This window comes from Pan troglodytes, chromosome 7 (genome assembly GCF_028858775.2).
Source record: "Pan troglodytes isolate AG18354 chromosome 7, NHGRI_mPanTro3-v2.0_pri, whole genome shotgun sequence".
Lineage (NCBI taxonomy): Eukaryota > Metazoa > Chordata > Mammalia > Primates > Hominidae > Pan > Pan troglodytes.
Window position 1 is genome coordinate 36,959,429 of NC_072405.2, and position 21,936 is coordinate 36,981,364.

Sequence of the window (21,936 nt, forward strand, 5' to 3'; positions counted from 1 at the left end):
TGTACCTATGGAAACAGAGTGCTAGGCAGACATATGGAGACATCTCTATATGCATTAGTTGTGTGTTTGGCCTCTTTTGCTCATTGTTGTTTTTGCCATTCATTGGTGGATGGTGGTGCATATAGCAACAATTCATCCTTTTTCTTTTTCTTTTTTTTTGAGACAGAGTCTTGCTCTGTCACCCAGGCTGCAGTGGTGCAATCTCAGCTCACTGCAACCTCTGCCTCCAGGGTTCAAGTCGTTCTCCTGCCTCAGCCTCCTGAGTAGCTGGGACTACAAGTTCGTGCCACCATGCCCAGCTAATTTTTTTATTTTTAGAAGAGACGAGGTTTCACCATATTGGCCAGGCTGGTCTCGAACTCCCAACCTCGTGATCCGCCCGCCTCAGCCTCCCAAAGTGCTGGAATTAGAGGCATGAGCCACCGTGCTCGACCTGTAATTCATCCTTTTTCTTCGCTGTATATCATTCCATGATGTGACTGATCACAATGTATCTATTTCATTGTTGATGAGCATTTGCGTTGTTTCTAGCTTTGAGTTATTATGAATAAAGCTGCCATGAACACTCCTGTACATGCCTTTGATGGATATAGACTCTCATTTTTCAGACTCAGGAATGGAATCCCAGAGGCAGAGCTATGCACACGTTCAGCTTCAGTAGGCACCGAACCCGCAGTTGCTTTAACCCAAGGTGCCTTGGAAAGAGAAGCATCCTCCATGGAAACTCTCACCTGTGGCTTCTAGAAACCCACTCAGTTGCCAGCTGGTGGGAAGTGATGAGGGACATAAGGACAAACTGACTGGAGAGTGTCAGAGAAAAGGAGAGAGAAGCGGGGAAGAAAAGGCAGGAAGAGTCAGGGTTCAAGCACATGGAATAAAAACTTATCAAGGGGCGCTGAGGTCAAGGCCAATGAAGAGGGTGGTGTTGAGGATGCTGTCCCCAGAGCGCTCTCCAGGATTGAGTGTTCTCTTGCTGATGACAAAAAAAGAAAGAAAATGGAAACAACAAAGCTTTTATAAGAGGTTAAAATCATTCAGAGTTATGCCATTTGCCTGTAAAAATGAGTAAATTAATTTTCCTGATGACAAAATCAGAAATAAATATCTCCTTGAAATCCTCTTATGTCACCACCCTGCAGCAGTGGTGGAGCCTTGGTCATGTAGATCAAAATTTACTGTCCCTAAGAGGCAGCGGCCATGAATGTCTCGTCTTATTTACTTAAAAACAAAATTTTATTACAATAGTTGAACTTTATCCTTTATAAGATGGCATCTTAGAAAAACTTTATAAGCAAGTACTAAAGTTGTATATTTTCTCCATTAACCTGTAACATTTCATCTTTTTTTTTTGAGATGGAATTTCACTCTTTCGCCCAGGCTGGAGTGCAGTGGCGCAATCTCAGCTCACTGCAACCTCCACCTCCCGCGTTCAAGCGATTTTCCTGCCTCAGCCTCCCAAGTAGCTGGGATTACAGGCATGCACCACCACACCAAGCTAATTTTTATGGGGTTTTTTTGTTTGTTTGTCTGTTTGTTTTGTTTTTTGAGATGAAGTCTCGCTCTGTTGCCAGGCTGGAGTGCAGTGGTGTGATCTCAGCTCACTGCAACCTCTGCCTCCAGGGTTCAAGCGATTCTCCTATCTCAGCCTCCCAAGTAGCTGGGACTACAGGCATGCGCCACCACACCCAACTAATTTTTGTATTTTTAGTACAGACTGGGTTTCACCATGTTGGCCAGGATGGTCTCGATCTCTTGACCTCGTGATCCACCCGCTTCGGCCTCCCAAAGTGCTACGATTACAGGCGTGAGCCACAATTTTTGTATTTTTAGTAAAGACAGGGTTTCACGATATGTCCAGGCTGGTCTTGAACTCCTGACCTCAAGTGGTCTGCCTGCCTTGGCCTCCCAAAGTGCTGGGATTACAGACCTGAGCCACCATGTCCGGCCACATCTGTTTTTTGTTTGTTTGCTTGCTTTTTGAGATAGAGTCTCACTCTGTTGCCCAGGATGGAGTGCAGTGGCGTGATCTTGGCTCACTGCAACCTCTACCTCCTGGGCTCAAGTGATTCTCCTGCCTCAGCCTCCCGACATTTCATCTGTTAATTCACCCCAAATATATATATGTATTTTAAAGCCTATCTTAAGTGGATACAAAATTACAGCTAGAATACGCTCTAGTTATAGCACTATAGGGGGACTACAATTAATGACAATTTATTGTGTATTTTCAAAAGCTAGAAGAGCAGATTTTGAATGTTCCCAACACAAAGAAATGATAGATGTTTGAGATGATGGATATGCTAATTACCCTGATTTATTACCCATTGTATCCATGAATTGAAATATCACAAGGCCGAGTGCGGTGGCTCATGCCTGTAATCCCAGCATTTCGGGAGGCCGAGGCGGGCAGATCACCTGAGGCCAGGAGCTCGAGACCAGCCTGGCCAACATGGCAAAACTCCGCCTGTACTAAAAATACAAAAAAAAATTAGCCGGACGTGGTGGCACGCGCCTGTAATCCCAGCTACTCAGAAGGCTGAGGCAGGAGAATCACTTGAACCGGGGAGGTAGAGGTTGCAGTGAGCCGAGATTACACCATGGCACTCCAGCCTGGGCAGCAAGAGCGAAACTCCATCTCAAAAAATAACAATAATAATAAAATAAAATAATAATAATAATAAAAGAAAATAATTATTATTATCATGAACGAAAGTCTGATCCTAGCAGTTCCTCGTCTACCTTCAGGATGACTGGACATAGAGACTTGTGGTTGCTTGGTAATTTCTCAGTGCCTGGCGTATTGCCCTGACAAGGTGGGAGGTCTGGACCTCTGGTCTGTGTTACTTGAGCAAATCAGCAAGTGTTTGGTTTGCACTTTCAGTCTCCCTGTGCTGAGAGGAGAGAAAATAGCTATGAAGAACTGCTGGCAGAAGTTTAAGATCCTCCCCACTCCCTAGGTCTGCTTTCCCTAGTCATAAAAAGGTGTTCAGCTACCACCTGACTAAAAGGAATACTGCTCACTCTCTCTTCGATTTTTTTTTTTTTTTTTTTTTTTGAGGCAGGGTCTTGCTTTGTCACCTAGGCTAGAGTGCAGTGGTGCGATGATAGCTCACTGCAGCCTCAAACTCCTGGGCTCAAGTGATTCTCTTGCTTTGTCCTCCCAAATAGCTGGGATTACAAGTATGTGCCACCACGCCCAGCTAATTTTTGTATTTTTAGTAGAGATGGGGTCTCATTATGTTGCCCAGGCTGGTCTCAAACTCCTGGCTTCAAGTGATCCTCCTGCCTCAGCCTTCCAAAGTGCAGGGATTATAGGTGTGAGCCACTGTGCCTGGCCTAAAAAGTGTTTTAATTGTGGAAAAATACACATAACAAAATTTACCACCTTAATCCTTTTTACGTGTACAGCTCAGTTGTGTTAAGTACATTCCACATCATTGTGCAGCTTCTCCACCATCATCCCCAGAACATTTTCATCTTCCCAAACTGAGACTCTGTCCTTGTTAAACACTAATCCCCATTCCTGCTGCCCTCAGTCCCTGGCAACCCCATTCCACTTCCTGTCTCTGGGAATCTGACTCCCCCTGGTGCCTCGTGTAAGTGGAATCTTACAGCTTTGCTTTCTGTGACTGGCTCATTTCACTAGCATCATGTCCTTAAGTTTCATCCATGTTGTAGCATAAGTCCAAATTTCCTTCTTTTCTTCCTTTTTTTTTGGAGACAAAGTCTCGCTCTGCCACCCAGGCTGGAGTGCAGTGAAACGATTTCGGCTCACCGCAACTTCCGCCTCCGGGGTTCAAGTTGTTTTTGTGCCTCAGCCTCCTGAGTAGCTGGGATTACAGGCACCAGCCACCATGTCTGGCTAATTTTTGTATTTTTAGTACAGATGGGTTTTCGCCATGTTGGCCAGGCTGGTCTTGAACTCCTCACCTCAAGTGATCCGCCCATCTTGGCCTCCCAAAGTGCTGGGATGGCAGGTATGAGCCACCCCACCCGGCCTTCCTTCCTTTTGAAGGCTGAGTAATATTCCATGGAATACATATGCGACATTTTGCTTATCCATTCACATGTAGTTAGATATTTGTGTTGCTTCTACCTTTTGGATTCCTTTATACATTTTACTAACATTTACTGAGTACCTACTCAGTATAAATAACTGTGATAGTTGCTAAGAGGAGATTAAAAGAAAAAGAATGGCTTGATTCTTCCCTCAAGAACTTATAATTTTGTAGGTGTGGGTGTATAACAGTAATAATATAAGGTAAGATGAAATAAGTACTATAATGTGTGTACATTCAAAAGAGTACTGGGGCTAGGCACGGTGGCTCATGCCTGTTATCCCAGCACTTTGGGAGGCCAAGGCAGGCAGATCACCTGAGTTCAGGAGTTCCAGACCAGCCTGGCCAACATGGTGAAACCCCGTCTCTACTAAAAGTACAAATATTAGCTGGGCATGATGGCACATGCCTGTAGTCCCAGCTACTTGGTAGGCTGAAGCAGGAGAATTGCTTGAACCTAGGAGGCAGAAGTTGCAGTGAGCTGAGATCGCACCACTGCACTCCAGCCTGGATGACAGAGCGAGACGCTGTCTCAAAAAAAAAAAAAAAAAAAGAGTACAGGAATCTGGGGAAGCAGTGACCAGTCTCAACCTGAAAATATCAGACAGGTTCTCAGAAGGTGCAGCACCTGAGCTATGCCCTAAAGAGGAAGAAATGGGGTTTCCATAGGTGGTGAGTGGGGGTGGGGCGGGAAGGAGCTCAGGTAAAAGCAGATAGTGTGAAAGCACGTGGCATGCCATGAAAATAAGGAAATAATGGAATTTCATGTTTACTTTAGGTAACTGATCCTCCGAAACGACTGCTAAGCACAGGCTCGAGGCAGTAACTTCCATGCACATATCTGTGGTAAGAGACCATCCACTGCCATAGCACAGAGCATTGGGAACACAAGTTAACAGTCTTGAAATAGGTCATCAAGGTGGGGCGCAGTGGCTCAAGCCTGTAATCCCAGCACTTTGGGAGGCCTAGGCGGGCGGATCACGAGGTCAGGAGATCAAGACCATCCTGGCTAACACGATGAAACCCCGTCTCTACTAAATACAAAAAATTAGCCAGGCGTGGTGGCGGGCGCCTGTAGTCCCAGCTACTCGGGAGGCTGAGGCAGGAGAATGGTGTGAACCTGGGAGGCAGAGCTTGCAGTGAGCCGAGATCGTGCCACTGCACTCCAGCCTGGGTGACAGAGCGAGACACCATCTCAAAAAAAAAAAAAAGAAAGAAAGAAAGAAATAGGCCATCAAGCTGGTCCCATTACTGAAACACACAGAGAACTTCCCTTTGCAGAGATCTCTTGGGGGAGAAGCCTTTGGATGTCCAGCCAGTTGGGACCCCTTGGGAAAGGGTTCAGGGTATCCCGCTGAACTCACCCACGCTCCTGTGACTCCTGCCTAGTGAGCTTGTGCATTTAGGCACAAACGTGCTTAATGTGAGACCATCTTGGGAGTCCAGTGAAAATGAACACTCCCCCAAGATAAGGCTCTCCACTTTACTACTAGTTTTTGTGGGTTGGAATTCAGTCTTTGATTTACCCAATCAACATATATTTGTTGACAGCCAAAGAGTTTCTGGGTGCTAAGATATAGTTAACAAGATACATTGATAAGATCTCTGCTGTCTCATAGAACTTCCCTTCCTGTAGAGTGAGATAAAAAATAACCAAAGAAATAACCTGGCCAGGCACAGTGGCTCACACCTGTAATCTTAGCATTTTGGGAGGCCGAAGCGGGGGGATCACTTGAGCTCAGGAGTTCAAGACCAGCCTGGGCAACATGGTGGAACCTGGTCTCTACCAAAAATACAAAAACTTAGCCGGTCCTGGTGGCTCACATCTGTGGTCCCAGCTACTTGGGAGCCTGAGGTAGGAGGATCGCTTGAGCTCGGGGGGCAGAGGTTCAGCCAAGATTATGCCACTGTTCTCCAGGCTGGGAGATAGAGCAAGACTGTGTCTTAAAACAAAAACAAAAACAAAAACACACATGCACACAAAACCCAAAGAAATAACCAAGAAAATTATCAAACAGCAATAAGAGCTGCGGAGAATTAAAATAAAATGGCCTAACAGTGAATGGGTGGCTTCTTGTGTTGGGTGATCTGAGATTGTGCCATTAGGCTGAGTTCTGAAGGAGCCTACACACAGAAGTCTGCTAGCAGAGCATCCCAGGCAGAGTCACAGGTCATGCAAAGGCCCTCAGGCAGGACTGAGCTTGACACATTTGAGGCACAGAAATAAGGTCGATTTGTCCAGAGCACAGTGAGTGAACAGAGAGTGGGTACAATTGAGTTAGAGAAATAGCCTGGGGCCATCACAGAGAATTTGTGACTCAGAGAAACGAGTCTGGATTTTTTTCTAAGTGCTATGGGAAATCGTTGGAAAGCTGTAAGCAGAGGGAAAACTTGATATGGTGCATATTTTTAAAAGGTCACTGGCATGAGGGTTTCGCTGGAGGGGAGGGTGGTACAGTAAAAGTGGAGAGTGGACTTGGGTGCATTTTGGACATGGATTCCACAAGTGATAAAGAAGATTAAAAAAAAAAGAAATTAGGGAAATTCCTACAGTTTTGATTTAAGTAACTGAGTGGATTCTGTTGCCTTTTTAAAGATGAGGATGCCTGAAGGAGGAGCTCTGGGTGGGCACGGGAAAGGTGGAATCAAGAGTTCTCTTTTGCATAAGTTCTTTTGAGATGTATGCAAGGCCAGGCACGGTAGCTCATACCTGGAATCCCAGCACTTTGGGAGCCCAAGGTGGGTGGATCTCTGGTGGAGCCCAGGAGTTCAAGACTAGCCTGGTCAACATGGCGAAACCCCGTCTCTACAAAAATTTTTAAAAAATAACTGCATGTGATGGTGTGAGCCCATAGTCCCAGCTACTTGGAAGGTTGAGGTGGGAGGTTCGCTTGAGCCCAGGAGATTGAGGCTGCAGTGAGCCATGATGGAGCTACTGCACTCCAGCCTGGATGATAGAGTGAGACACTGGCTCAAAAAAATAATTAAAAAAAAAAAAAAGCCAGATGCAGTGGTTCATGCCTGTAATCAATCCTACCACTTTGGGAGGCCAAAGCAGGTGGATCACCTGCGGTCAGGAGTTCGAGACCAGCCTGGCCAACATGGTGAAACCCCGTCTCTACTAAAAATACAAAAATTAGCCAGGCGTGGTGGTGGTGCCTGTAGTCCCAGCTACTCGGGAGGCTGAGGCAGGAGAATCACTTGAACCTGGGAGGTGGAGGTTGCAGTGAGCCAAGATCCCACCACTTTACTCCAGACTGAGCGACAGAGCGAGACTCCATCTCAAAAATATATATGTGTGTGTGTGTGTGTGTGTGTGTGTGTATGTGTGTGTATGCATGTGAAACAATTCCAGAGTTAGTCGAGAGTCCTGGGAAAAGAGATCAGGGCTGAAAATATAGATATGGGGAATCCTGGGGCAATTTCCTCATCTCTTTGTTAACAGATTGTTAATCAGGTCCAGTTCAGTGTCTCACATGCTGGACAGCCACAGTAACACACCCAGGGATCTCTTTCATTTCCCACCTGACCTAGTCCTGGCAAATACACTACCTTTGGTTGTCATTTGGACCAGAGGAAAAAGGGATGAACTGGGATCCCAGAGCCCAGGCACTGAGGACCAGCTCTGATTCCAGGAACCAAAACAAAGAAAAATAACAGTTACCGGGCGCTTTCATGTGTCATCCCTACATAGTGCTTCATGGAATCCCTGTCTTAATTTTCACACCATACCTATGCGATGATTCTTACTTTCCCCACTTGACAGATGAAGAAATGGGCTCGGGTTGGTAAAATGACTTCTTCAAGTTTGTAAATCAAGCCCAGATCTGTTTCTTTTTTTTTTTTTTTTAGACGGAGTCTCTGTCTTTTAGGATGAAGTGCAGTGGTGCGATCTCAGTTCACTGCAACCTCCACTTCCTGGGTTCAAGTGATTCTCCCAGGAACCTCAGCCTCCCAAGTAGCTGGGATTACAGGCACCTGCCACCACGCCTGGCTAATTTTTGTATTTTTAGTAAAGATGGGGTTTCACCATGTTAGCCAGGCTGGTCTCAAACTCCTGATCTCAAGTGATCCATCCACCTCGGCCTCCCAAAGTGCTGGGATTACAGGCGTCAGCCACTGCACCCCCCACATCTGTTTGATGCTGTTCTACTGTATTACCTCTCCTTGCTGCGTGTGCTTGGGCCAGATGTTTAGATCCTCTGGGCTGGGGTTTCTTCATTTATTAAGTGGGACATTAAAAAACTGATTATTAGATGGGTGCAGTGGCTCAGGCCTGTATAATCCCAGCACTCTAGGAGGCTGAAGCAGGAAAATCGGTTAAGCCCAGGAGTTGAAGATCAGTGTGGGCAATATAGTGAGACCTCATCTTTACAAAAAATAAATTTAATAAAATTAGGTGTGGTTGTGCACGCCTGTAGTCCCAGCTCCTTGGTAGGCTGAGGTGGGAGGATCACTTTGAGCCCAGGAGGTTGAGGCTGCAGTGAGCTGTGGTTGTGCCACTGCACTCCAGCCTGGGTGACAGAGTGAGACTCTGCTTCTAAAAAAAAAACCACGTTGACTGTTATGGTCTCATCTAGCTGTAATATTCTGGATTCTGAATGCATTTGAGTGTGTTTATGTTTCAGTTTTCTAAGTGACTTTGAATCTTACTGTAGCTGAAATGCTTTAGCTAGAGCATGATCTCCATGCTTTCACAGCGAGAGGGGTGATGACCCAGCAGCTGGGGCATTTGAAATGCAGGGATTTGTTGTTGTGAGCCCCGAGGTGAAAGGCCTCTTGGAAGCATAAAGGATTCTGTCACAGCCACTTTGCTCCCTTGCCCACAGTGCCTTCCTTTCCTTAGCTCTGGGAAACAGTTCTTATTTTCTAAATCATTGTGCTTTGAAGACCAAGCCTGCTGGGGAATGTCAAAGGGGTCACAGGGTTAAATACAGAACCGAGTCTGTTCGCTGCGATGCCAGCCGCTGTCACCCACCCCAGCTAGACCTTGTCATTGGGGCTCCCTGCAAGAGGATCGTCATTTCCTCTAGGCTTTGCCAACAGCAAAGAGAAAAGGGCTCTTTCTTCACTGACGTGTGCCCGCCTGGATCCAGAACAGTATTCCGATGGCAGACAGGAAGAACCGCTCCAGCTTAGTGGCGTGATGTTTGTTCAAAATCTATCTTCAGTGCAAATGTTCTTCGGATGTTTAAATCTCCTATCGTAACTTTTTGGTCGTTGTACATTTCTAACGTGTCTTAAAACTCTAGCAAGGTGGGCCGGGCATGGTGGCTCACGCCTGTAATCCCAGCACTTTGGAAGGCTGAGGCAGGCAGATCACCTGAGGTCAGGTGTTTAAGACCAGCCTGGCCAACATGGCGAAACCCTGTCTCTATTAAAAATACAAAAATTAGCCAGGCATAGTGGCACATGCCTGTAGTCCCAGCAACTTGGGAGGCTGAGGCAGCAGAATCGCTTGAACCTGGGAGGCGGAGGTTGCAGTGAGCCGAGATCATGCCATTGCACTCCAGCCTGGGAGCCTGGGTGACGGAGCGAGACTCCATCTCTTAAAAAAAAAAAAGAAAAAGAAAAAGAAAAAAAGAAAAATAAAAAACAAAACTCTAGCAAAGTGAGTCAACTCTCCCAGTATGCTTGACCAATAATTTATCCAGGTAAAAGTTATTACTATCTTCTTAATTTTTATAAAAAGCCCCAGGGTGAATTCTTATCATGAACAGGTGCTGAATTTTATTAAATGCTTTTTCTGCATCTATTGCTGTGATCATATGAGTTTTCTTCTTTAGCCTATCGATGTGATGGATTACACAAATTGACTTTTTTTTTTTTAGACAGTGTCTTGCTTTGTTGCCCAGGCTGGAGTGCAGTGGCACAATCATGGCTCACTGCATCCTCGACCTCCCAGGCTCAAGCAATCCTCCCACCTCAGCCACTCAAGTAGCTAGGATTACAGTCACACACCACCATGCCTGGCTAATTTTTAAGTTTTTTGTAGAGATGAGGTCTCACTATGTTACCCAGGCTGGTCTCAAACTCCTGAGCTTATGTGTTCCTCCCTTCTTGGCCTCCCCAAATGCTAGGATTATAGGTGTGAGTCACCACACTCAGTCTATAATTCTTTTTAAACATTGTTGTATTCAATTTGCTAATAATTTGTTGAGGATTTTTGCATCTTTGTTCATGAAAGATATTGGTCTATAGTTTTCTTTTCTTGTAACGCCTTTATCTAGTTTTGGTATTAGGATTATGCTGTTTTTTTGGTATTTGTTTTGTTTTGTTTTTTCTTTTTTTGAGACGGAGTCTCCAGCTTGTTGCCCAAGCTGGAGTGCAACGGCATGATCTTGGTTCACTGCAACCTCTGCCTCCTGGGTTCAAACGATTCTCCTGCCTCGGCCTCCTGAGTTGCTGGGATTACAGGCAACTGCTACCACGCCCAGCTAATTTTTGTATTTTTAGTAGAGACAGGGTTTCACCATATTGTCCAGGCTGGTCTCAAACTCCTGACCTCGTGACCCACGTGCCTCAGCCTCCCAAAGTGCTGGGATTACAGGCGTGAGCCACTGCGCCTGGCCCTATGCTATCTTTTATAGAATGAAATGGGAAGTACTCCCGCTGCTTCTATTTTCTGGAAGAGATTGTATAGAATTGATATCATTTCTTCCTTAACCATTTCTTAGAATTCACTAGTGAAACCATTTGGGCCTGGTGCTTTCTGTTTTGGAAGGTTAATAATTATTGATTTGGTTTCTTTAATAGGTATAGATCTATTCAAATATCTACTTCTCCTTATGTGAGTTCAAGGAATTGGTCCATTTTATCTAAGTTATCAAAGTTCTGGGCATAGTTGTTCATAATATTCTTTAATGATCCTTTTAATGCCATAGGATCAGTAGTGATGGCCTCTCTTTTTTAGCCTATTAGCCTAGTCACAGGTGTATTTTTTTTTTTTTTTTAGAGACAGGGTCTCACTTGGTGCAGTCATAGCTCACTGCGGCCTTGACCTCCTGGGCTCAAATGATCCTCTGACCTCAGCCTCTGGAGTAGCTAGGACTACAGGCCCATGCTACCACACCCAGCTACATTTTTTATGTTTTTGTAGAGATGGGGTCTCATGAAACGTCATGAGCCCAGGCTGGTCTCAAACTCCTGGTCTCAAGCAATCTTCCTGCCTCAGTCTCCTGATCCCTAGGATTATAGGCATGAGTCATCGAACCCAGTCAGGTTTATCAATTTTATTGATACTTTCAACAAACCAGCTCTTAGTTTTGTTGATTTTTTCTATTGATTTTCTGTTTTCAGTTTCTTTGATTTTTAGCCTAATTTTTATTTGTTTTCTTCTGTTTGTGGGGTTTTTTGCTTTTTTTTTTTTTTTTTTTTTTTTTTTTTTTTTTGCACAGGGTCTCACTCTGCCACCCAGACTGGAGTGCAGTGGCACAATCTCAACTCACTGCAACCACTGCCTCCCAGGTTCAAACAATTCTCGTTCTTCAGCCTCCTGAGTAGCTGGATATACAGGCACGTGCCACCATGCCCAGCTAATTTTTGTATATTTTGAATAGATGGGATTTTACCATGTTGCTCAGGCTGATCTCGAACTCTTGGGCTCGAGCGATCCACCCGCCTCGGCCGCCCAAAGTGCTGGGATTACAGGTGTGAGGACCCCAGCTCTTCTGTTTACTTTGTATTTATTTTGCTGTTTTTAAATTTTCCTGAGGTGGAAGCTTAGGTTTCTGGTTTTGGATATTTCTTCTCTTCTCATATCTCCATTCAATGCTATAAATTTCTCTCTCTGCATTGCTTTCACTGCACCTACAAATTTTGATAAATGATATTTTCATTTAGTTCAAAATGTTTAACAATTTTTCTTGAGACTTCTTCCATGTATTATTTAGAATTATGTTTTTTATTTCCAACTTTTAAGTGTGGGGTACATGTGCAGGATATGCATGTTTGTTACATAGGTAAATGTGTGCCATGGTGGTTTGCTGCAAAGATAATCCCAGCATCCATTAGCTGTTCTTCCTGATCCTCTCCCTCCTCCCACCAGGTATAAAGCCCAGCATCCATTAGCTGTTCTTCCTGATCCTCTCCCTCCTCCCACCCCCACCCTCCAAATTATGTTGTTTAATCTCCAAATATTTGAGAATTTTCCAGCTATTTTTCTGCTATTGATTTCTAGTTAAATTCCATTGTGGTCTGAGAGCATATTTTGAATGAGTTCCTTTCTTTTACGTTTCTTAAGATGTATTTTATCCAGAATGTGGTCTACCTTTGTCAGTGCTCCATGTGTGCTTGAGAAGAATTTGTAATTTGCTGTTGCTGGATAAAGTATTCCGTAGATGTCAATTATATTCAGCTGATTGATGGTGCTGTTGAATTCAGCTCTATCTTTACTGATTTTCTGCCTGCTGAATCTGTCTACTTCTGACAGAGGAGTGTTGAAGTCTCCAATCATAATAGTGAATTCATCTATTTCTTCCTGCAGGTCTATCAGTTTTTGCCTCATCTATTTTGATGCTGTTGTTAGGCACATACATATTGAGTATTGTGATGCCTTCCTGGAGAATTGACCCTTTTGTCGTTATGTAATGTTCTGCTTTATCTCTGACAATTTTCCCTTCTCAAAAGTCTACTTTGAAATTAATATAGCTACTCCAGTTTTCTTTTTTCTTTTTTTGAGATGGAGCCTTGCTCTGTCACCCAGGCTGGAGTGCAGTGGCTTGATCTCAGCTCCCTGCAACCTCCACCTCCTGGGTTCAAGAAATTCTTCTGCCTCAGCCTCCCAAGTAGTTGGGATTACAGGCATGCGCCACCATGCCAAGCTAACTTTTGTATTTTTTTTTTTTAATAGAGACGAGGTTTTACCATGTTGGCCAGGCTGGTCTCAAACTCCTAACCTCAAGTGATCTGCTTGCCTGGGCCTCCCGAGTGCTGGGATTACAGGCTTTAGCCACCATGTCCGGCCTGCAGCTTTCTTTTGATTGGTGTTAGCATAGTATGTCTTTCTCCAACTCTTGGATTTTATTACATTAAATCTATCACTAGGCCAGGCACAGTGGCTCACACCTGTAATCCCGGCAGTTTGGGAGGCTGTGGCAGGCGGGTCACTTGAGGCCAGGAGTTTGAGACCAACTTGGGCAACATAGGGAGATGCTGACTATCTTTTAAAAAAAGAAAAAAGATATCACTGGTGAAATTATTATTGTGAAAAATGTAACTAAAGTATTCTTGCAAAGGGCAGTACAGTAAGCTACTTTCAGTCATTTATACTTTAGTATGAATTAGTATATAAGAGACTTTCAATAAACAGGTAAAGAATACTTTTCGGTGGAGGGAAATGGGGGAGGGGGGTGAGGAATTAAGAGTCAGTAACTGAAGGAGGGAGATGGAAGCCCCACAAACAAAAAGAGAGGCAGTCAGACATAAAAGCCAAAACGCTCCAGGCACAGTGGCTCACGCCTGTAATCCCAGCACTTTGGGAGGCTGAGGCGGGTGGATCACGAGGTCAGGAGATTGAGACCATCCTGGCTAACAGCGTGAAACCCCGCCTCTACTAAAAAAGTATAAAAAATTAGCCAGGCGTGGTGGCGGGCGCCTGCAGTCCCAGCTACTTGGGAGGCTGAGGCAGGAGAATGGCGTGAACCTGGGAGGTGGAGCTTGCAGTGAGCCGAGATCATGCCACTGCACTCCAGCCTGGGCGACAGAGCGAGACTCCGTCTCAAAAAAAAAAAAAGCCAAAATGTGTGCTCTTCAGGATTCTTGCCCAGGGCTGATACCGCCTGAATGCTTAAGAGTTTTCCTAAGTGAATTCAGTTAACAGGTGTGTGCTGAGTATAGATTGGGGTGTGGAGAGTGAACCAGGAGTGCATCAGGGTTCCCAGGAAACAGCTGGTGACGCAGCACCTGGAGACTCCTCTTCATCTGCCTTGGAACGCGTTGCCTCGGAACCAGCTGTGGACACTGAAGGGAAGACAAAACGGACTTCCAGGCTTATTCTCAATGTTCCTCTTTGCTTCCTTCTTACGGTCACGTCTTTTGCAATCTCGAACCCTTTTCACAAAGGCTGCATCAAGGAAACACAGTATGCCTACTAATACCCAACTCCAGGAATCCCACTTCCTGTTAAGAGTGTCTTAGTCTTGAGAGGATTTGTCCTGGCAGGACTTGCTTTTTAGCCAAGCCAAGTATGTGGTGTGTCTGTGGGATGATTTGAGGAGTGTCTGCAAGATTGCCCTGTCCTACTCATGCCAAAAATTTCACCATGAATGAGTCATACCTGTTGCTACCAACACCCCATTCCGAGAAGGCAAGGACACAGAAAGAAGATGGGGCAGCTTCCTTCCTCATTTTTCATGGGGATGGCCCGTGACTAGGGTCTACATTGGAAATAAGATCTTATGTGGAGGAGAAAACATATGTGAAGTGTAAGCTAATGTTCATTAGCAACATTATTCACGATAGCCAAAATGTGGGAACAATCCAAGTGTTCATCAAATGAATAAACAAAAAGGAATGTATATGTAAAATATACACTGTACAATAGTACCATATATATGTACTATTCAGCCATAAAAAGAAATGAAGGTCAGGCCAGGCATGGTGGCTCACACCTGTAATCCCAGTACTTTGAGAGGCCAAGGTGGGTGGATTGCTGGTGGAGCCCAGGGCTTCAACACCAGCCTGGGCAACATGGCAAAACCCTGTCTCTACAAAAAACACAAAAATCAGCCAGGTGTGATGGCACATGCCTGTAGTCCCAGCTACTTGGGAGGCTGAGGTGGGAGAATCACTTAAGCCCAGGAAAATGGAGACTGCAGTGAGATAGTGCCACTGCGCTCCAGACTGGGTGACAGAGCAAGACGCTGTCCTCAAAACCAAAACCAAAATCAACAACAATAAAAAAAAACAAGAAATGAAATTCTGATACATGCTACAACACGGATGAACCTTGAAAATACTATACTGAAAGAAGCCAGACACAAATGGGCAAATATTGCACGATTCCACTTACATGAAATATCTAGAACATGGAAATTCATAGAGACAGAAAGCAGATTTGAGCTCACTGGGGTGTAAGGGGAAGGGGGAGTGGAAATTATTGCTCTAATAGATACGGAGTTTATCTTATGGGTGATGACAAGCTTTGGAAATAGTGTTGATGGTTGCCTAACATTATGAATATAGTTAATGCTATTGAGCTCTATACTTAAAAATGATTAAAATGGCAAACTTTATCTTATCTTAAATATTTTACCATAACAAAAAAGACAGTGAGGCCGAGCATGGTGGCTCACACCTGTAATCCCAGGTACTTTGGGAGGCCGAGGTGGGTGGGTCCTCTGAAGTCAGGAGTTCAAACCTGACCAATATGGTGAAACCCCATCTCTACTTAAAAAAAAGGTATATAATAATAATAGTAAAACAATAGATGTGACTCAAGATTCCTGGCATGGGAATAGACTGAGGGAACTATGGAAAAAGAGACAAAATTCAGAGGGGGAAAATGCAAAGGCCTAGAATTAGAAGCAAACTAAGCTCGTTGGGAAATGGGAACCTGGGTTCAATGAAGTCACCGGGGGCTGGCAGTGAATGAAGCTGGGGAGCTGAGTGGAGGTGAGATCAGGAGAAGCCTCACGTCCGGCACGAAAGAGGTTGAACCTGGCGCAGCAAGGTTTCTAAGCAGGAAGGAGCATATGGCTGATCAGGTTTGACTGTGGGCAAAATCACTCCAAAAAGTGTGGGGGATTTATGGCCTGAGAACAGTGGTGAAAGCAGTGAGAGAACCCCGCAGGATCAGGCCAGGCACGAGAAAATAGGCTCTAGCCCAGCTCCCACTCCCCAGCGGCCCCTAGTGCCCCTAAAAGCCAGTGTAAGAAACAGGAGACAAGCCAGGCACGGTGGCTCACGCCTCTAATCCCAGCACTTTGGGAGGCTGAGGCTGGTGGATCACGAGGTCAGGAGATCAAGACCATCCTGGCTAACACGATGAAACCCTGTCTCTACTAAAAATACAGAAAAAAAAAAAAAAAATGGCCGGGCGTGGCAGCACGTGCCTTTAGTCCCAGCTACTAGGGAGGCTGAGGCAGGAGAATCGCTTGAACCTGGGAGGCGGAGGTTGCAGTGAGCCAAGATTGCACCACTGCACTCTAGCCTGGGAGACAGCGTGAGACTCCGTCTCAAAAAAAAAAAAAAAAAAAAAAGAAAAGAAACAGGAGACCCGCCTGTGTCTCAGTTCTGTTACCTGATTTAGCACGAGTTTTCCCTGCTCTAACAGGAGACCATATGTCCTTCTCAAGGCCCACCTGGATACCAAGTCTCTAAACTGGGGAGGAAGCCCACGTAGAAATTAGCTTAGTGATAAAAAAAAAAAAACAAAACCCTGTGTGAGCCCTGGACACTCTAACCTAAATATCTACCTTCCTGGCAAGGTCTCCTGGGGGAGAAGCAAAAGAAGGGTGTTTTCCTCCCGCCTGAAAATTCGGATTGCCTCTCTTTTGCGCTCCGAAAGAACACGCTTCCTCCTGGTGTGTCGGGGCTACCTGCCGTTCCCCACCCCTGCTGCTCCTCCCTGGACTGACCCACTGCCCATGGCTCGCAGCTCCCCTCTCCCACTGCTGCCAGTTGGAGGTTCTGCTCCTAACCCCTAAGGGCTGCTTCTGTCTACTTTTCCCCGTGGTGCTCCCAGATACAGCTCCCTGCCGGCAGCCTCCCCACTTTGAGACCCTGTTAACTCAGTCACCTGGGCCCCAGCTCCTTGTTCAGTGACCTCATGTCAGGAGCTTGAAATCAGCGAGGGTGGCAGTATTACAGTACAGGCATCTGCAGACACCACACATTAGCGCTTTTATTTCTGGAGAGCCAGCTGTCATCCGTATCCGTACACCGCCGACAGGGCTTCTGGTTCTTTGTTTGTTTGTTTGTTTTTGAGACGGAGTCTCGCTCTGTTTCCCAGGCTGGAGTGCAGTGGCGCGATCTTGGCTCACTGCAAGCTCCACCTCCCAGGTTCATGCCATTCTCCTGCCTCAACCTCCTGAGTAGCTGGGACTACAGGCGCCTGCCACCATGCCCGCCTAATTTTTTAAATATATATTTAGTAGAGACGGGGTTTCACCGTGTTAGCCAGGATGGTCTCGATCTCCTGACCTCGTGATCTGCCCGCCTCGGCCTCCCAAAGTGCTGGGATTACAGGTATGAGCCACCGCGCCCGGCCGGCTTCTGATTCTTGCAGACTCCTGCAAGAAAAAAACTGATCCCACAGTGCCAGGCAGGGCTTCATTTCTCTGAGATCTGCTAGGTCCCCCACCACCTCAGCAGGCAGGGCCAGTGCCTCCTGACATTGTAGAACTTCTCATTTCACCCCTGTGGTCAGGCTAACTGAGAGAGGGCTCAGTTCACAAGCACATTCTGCAGGCTCCTATGGAACTTGAACTAGAGCTCGGAGTTCTTCAGCAGGAAGGATTGTGTGTGCCATCCAAGAATGGGGATGCTGTTTCCCATAACTGCCAACCCATGTCCTCTCATGTTCCTGAGGTTCAAATGCAAGAGATGCTGCCCCTACACCCGTCTCAGGCATTTGGACCGGAGTCCAGGCACATTAGATAGGCCATGTAGGCTTCATGGCCTCTAGGCTGTCTTAGCTCATTAACATCTCGGAGTTAAACTGGAAAGGCCAGAAAGGTGTTAAACAGAAACAAAAACACTGTAATCAATTTGGTTTGACTATATTTAACCATTTAGCTTTTCTTTTGTTTTCTTTTCTTTTTTTTAAGAGAGAGGGTCTCACTCTATCACCCAGCCTGTAGTACAGTGATGTAATCATTAGCTCACTGCAGCCCTGAACTCCTAGGCTCAAGTGATCCTCCTGCCTCAGCCTACTGACTAGCTGGGGCTATGGTGGGCACCATCATGCCTGGATAACTTGCTTATTTTTGTAGAGACTGGGTCTGGCTATCTTGCCCAGGCTGGTCTCTAACTTCTGAGCTCAAGCGATCCTCCCCTCTCAGCCTCCCAAAGTGCTGGGATTTCAGATGTGAGCCACAGCGCCCATTGTTGGCTTTTTGATACATTTAAGATCATGTACATTATTGTTAATTATGATTGTTTTTGTCATTCAGTGTGTGTGATTTTCCAAAGATTACACTTTGAATCTCCAGGTGTGCACTGAATTGTCCCTCTCCCTCCCCACTGACAGGCTGAAGTGCTAAGCCCCAGTACCTCAGAATATGACCTTATTTGGAAATCAGATGATTGCAGAGGTAATTAGTTAAGAGGAGGGCATGCTGGAGTAGGGTAGGGTGGGCCCCAAATCTACTATGACTGGTGTTCTTATAAAAGGGGGATATTTGGACACAGGAAGAATGCCACATGTACATGAAGCTGGCCATCTACAACCCAGGAGAGAGGCCTGGAACAATCTTTCCTCACAGTCCTCAGAACTGGAACCAACACTGCCCACACCTTGAACACAGGCTTCCAGCGTCCAGGACTGTGAGACAGCACACGTCTGCTGATTTAGCCCCCTAGCTTATGGCACTTTCTGACAGCAGCGCTAGCTAACCAATACACTCCCTGCTAAATGTACTTTTCCATTTGTGCCCCACCAGGGTTTGCAGACAAGCAAAATTGTCATAGTTCCCTAACGCCTCAGAATGTTTTCTTCCTAGATCACTTTTTATAATTATTACTTACAGTGAGGGAAAACTGAAATATTGCAATGCCATCCACAATTAGGATTAGTCCCAACCACTCAGAAACGTTAAAAACTGATCTAATAAAAATAAAGAACCTTAAGACGCATTAAACTCTAAGCTACTTGGAAGCTGCTGCTTCTGTTTGTGGACACGCAGATTTGCCACAGTTGAAATCACTGGCCACGTGCTGTCTTGTGTGTGTTTGTCACTTAACATCGCATGACAGAAATATTTCCACGTAGTGACAATGTTCATATTCTTATTTAAATAGCGACTTACTAGTCATTTGTTATATTCTCATTTTTCACTACATTTTTGTGTAATTTATTTTTTAACTGCATTTAAACTTTTTCCTCGGGGCATGTACGGGAAGAGTTCTGGATTCCAATTTTAGCCCCTGTCACACAGAACCCCGTTCTTCTCTAGACTGAGCTGATCTGTGGTTTCCCCAGAAATAAAAACGACGCGTGCAGGTTTCTCCCTCCCCTTGACGTCATTTCGTTTGATCCTTTGTAAAGATTTTCCCTAGTTTCGAAAGCTTGCCCTAGTCTTAACGCTGCTTTCGCGTTTCCTTATGTCGCTAAGCGGGAGGTAGCCCCGCACTCTAAGCATCCGGCTCATTTTCATGTTTTACCGGGACCCCAGCGATCGGCGCCCGGTGCCGTATAGCCCTCCGCCGTGTGCAGCCGGGTGCTGGTGTTGTTGCAGCGGCGCCCGCCAGGAGGCAGCGCAGGCTCGGCATTGGCTGCGGCGTCCCACAATGCACCGGGCTCTGGGGCCTGCACGACAGTCTTGCACCCAGCTGCGGGGCCGCGAGAAGGCGGGCCCGGGAGCCGGCGTGGGCGGGGCCTCCGAGGAAAGGGCCGGGAGCCGACGCGGAGGCGGTGGGCGGGGCGTTAGGGGGCGGGGCCGGGAGCCGCCGAGGGGGCGGTGGGTGGGACCGGGAGCCGGCCGGCCGGCCGGGGATGCGGTGAGCCGAGGGCGGGGCCTCAGGGGGCGGGACCGTGGAGAGGGCGGGGCCGGGCCGCTGGCGCTGTCGCCGGCTGCAGTGGCCGCCGCTGGAGACCGCGGGACCTGGCGCTGCAGCGAGGTAGGGGCTCTTCGGGATCTTCCCTTTCGGGGGTGGGAAGTCTTTTCTTCGTCGTGCCAATGGGAGAAGCGGCGAGCTGCTAAAATTTAGAGACGGCTTCGCACTTCTCGCTGTAGCCCGGGCTTTACCCGGGGGATCGATTTTAAAACTCTTTGTCTGGCCCCGTCGTCCTGCCCGCGGGCCGGACGTGGGGCGCCTGCTCTGGGCGTCTGGGGCGGGCGATTGCAAGCTTGCGGTCCATGTCCCCTGCCTCGGAGTGTGGACGTGAACTCCGGGGTGGGCTGGGCTGGGCTGGGCTGGGTTTCTACAGAGGCGGGAATTTGTGAGAACTGGGAGAGTGTGGCTGTCAGCAGGGGTCCGTATCACACTGTGGGCGGGGGTCCCGGCCCCTGCTGCCTCGGGTACGGGGTAAGCGGCATCTGCCACGCGCCCGCCTCGCGCACTGTCAGGAGGCGCTGTCTCCGTGGGTAAGCCCGTGCCGTGGGTGCCCTTCAGTCCCTGTAGCCCCAAACACACCTACCCCAGAAGACACCACAGAATGCGGACCCCAAAGCCAGCCGTACCTGCGAGCCCCTCAGCACAGCTGACTTTAATTTGGGATCCCACAATTTGAGCTTTTCAAAAGTTAAGTTTGGCAGATTGGAAGCCCGGGAATAGGGGGCGCTTGGAATGCTGAGTTTTGTTGGTGTCTGTCCTCAGCCTGTTTCTGGGTCACCCTGCAGGGCTCCATCCGTTCAGTCTCACCCCTTGGTAAGCATGTCCTGTCCTGAAGGCTCCATGCTGAAAGTCTAAGGTGACCCCATCTTTGCCTACTTTTCAAGGCTTGGCAAAGCACGTGTGTCTTTTGATCCTTATCCCCCATGTAACATAATTCATGTTTTTAAAGATATGTTTTTATTTAAAAACTTCACCCTATATTTTCATTCCCATAAATATGAATTGGTTGATTTTACTTGTGAACTCCTTTAGGCATTTAGTAATAAAGGTTATAATTAGGAAAACTGAAAGATATTCATCAGGTAAACATGATCCTCCTTAACAAATTTGCTGATCGTAAAAGGCAGCAGATGGGAAATCAGGCAAGCTTGGTTTTAAAACGTTTCTGCCTCTGAGAAGGTTGAACTATTAATATTATATTTATTGTTCATTTCAAGTCTAAAATGCTAGCAATGAACTCACATTCCTTTTTTGCTAGACAGTCATACCTGTTGACTTGAGATAATAAGAAAATTCTCCTCATCCCCAGAACTGAAGAAAATTCTTTCAAATTGTTCTCACCTTACCTATCCCCAGGGAAAGGAGGTAAGTCTCAGAGTTGTTGGGATTCTAAATATTTTGTTAAGCAGAAATTCCTGCTGGTCCTTAACAAACTCTGAGTACTTTGCTCTGGAATTATCAGTTCTTTTTCAAAATGTGAAATTATGAATTGCCTATTACATACAATATTCCACATCTCACGTTAATATTCATTTAAAAGCATTGTGAGGCCGGGTGTGGTGGCTCACACCTGTAATCCTAGAACATCCAGAGGCCGAGGTGGGAGGATTGCTTGAGTTCAAGAGTTCAAGACCATCCTGGGCAACATGGCGAAACCTCATGTCTACAAAAAATGAAAAAATTAGCCGGCATGGTAGTGAGCACCTGTGGTCCCAGCTACTTGGTAGGCTGAGGTGGGAGGATCACTTGAGCCTGGGAGGCAGAGTTTACAGTGAACTGAGACCACCCCACTGCACCCCAGCCTGGGTGACAGAGTGAGACCCTGTCTCAAAAAATAAAAATCATTTTGTATTTGTGAGTAAAAAGAAACAAATCTTTAAAAGATTAAAAACAAGAAGGAAAAATTAGTATATGTTAGTGATTACCATTTTGACTTCCCTGGAGGGACAATAAACCCAAAAGATAAAACCAAAATCTAGTTATTAATAGTCACTGACACCATAAGAACTAGAAGGCACCATCTGAAGCTTAAAAGGAAGTTTAAAAACATGTTAAATTCAGACAATAACTTTGCACAGTGGTTTGCAAACATCAGTAAACCCAAACCCTCAAGTGATTCCTATGGAAAGACACTGACACTCAGATCAAGAAATTTAAATAC